Source organism: Saccopteryx leptura, chromosome 4, assembly GCF_036850995.1.
Source record: "Saccopteryx leptura isolate mSacLep1 chromosome 4, mSacLep1_pri_phased_curated, whole genome shotgun sequence".
NCBI lineage: Eukaryota > Metazoa > Chordata > Mammalia > Chiroptera > Emballonuridae > Saccopteryx > Saccopteryx leptura.
Genome location: NC_089506.1, coordinates 165,160,047 through 165,161,291, shown reverse-complemented (window position 1 = coordinate 165,161,291; position 1,245 = coordinate 165,160,047).

Genomic DNA, 1,245 nt, shown 5'->3' with positions numbered 1-1,245 from the left:
TCCATTTTCTCTCTCTTCTCCCTCTGATATACCTATTATTCTTATGTTATTCTTTCTGATGGAGTCAGATAATTCTTGTAGGGCTTTCTCATTTTTTTTTAATTTCTGAGTGTCTTTCTTCTTCTCTTTGTTGTGCCTCACGTTGCTTGTCTTCTATTTCACTAATCCTCTCTTCTATCTGACCTGTTCTATTAGCTAGGCTTGTTACCTCGTTTTTCAGCTCGTGAATTGAGTTTTTCATCTCTGTTTGATTTGTTTTTTTAGTTTCAATTTCCTTGGACATATATTCTTTGTGTTCATTGAGTTGTTTTCTGAGCTCCCTAAATTGCCTTTCTGTGTTTTCTTATATATCTCTGAGTATTTTTAGGATTTCTATCTTGAATTCTCTGTCATTTAGCTCCAAGGTTTCCAATATATTAAATTTTTTCTCCATAGATTTTTCCTCATCTATCTGTGTTACCCCTCTTTCTTTTGTATCCATGATATTCGATTTTCTCTTCCTTAATGGCATTTGAGGGTGGTTTTGTTGATAGTATTAATGAGATTTAATAAAGAATAAAAAGTTAAAAAAATAAATAAATCAAAAAAAGTTGTGTTTTTTTAAAAAATTAATAATGAAATAAAAATAAAATAAAAATTTAAAAAAATTTTTTAAAAAGGAAATTATTCCCCCCCTCCTTTTTTCCTCTCCTCTCCTCTCCCCTCTTTCTTGAGAAAATCTTGTGGTGAACTGTGATTTATATTGTATTTAATAGAACAAACAATGCCTGTAATGGAGGGCCTGAATTGGGGAAAAGTAATAAAGGGGCAAAAAATAAATAAATAAATAAATAAATAAATAAAAATTTTAAAAGGGGGGTATGGACCCACAAAAAGCAAATAATGAAAAATTTGGATCAAGAATAAAATGATTTGCATTTAGGTGTTGGTTGACTAAGAGTTATGATGAGAGGAATAAGAGGGAAACAGGAAAATGGGGGGACAAATTAAAAAATTACTATTGTATTTAGTGGAACAAGAGCTTGATAAAATGGAGAGCCAGGGATGGGAGCACTGCTAGTGAGTTAAAAAGATGAAGTAAAAAACCCCCAAAATGCCACAAACATAAGTTTGAGTCCCAGATAAGATAATTTGCTCATTATTGAGGTTTGATTGAGAGGAGACATAAAGGAGAAAGGAAGAAACTAATATAGAGGGAGAAAAGAAAGAGAGAGAGAGAGAAAAAAAGAGGGAACCACTAAAAGA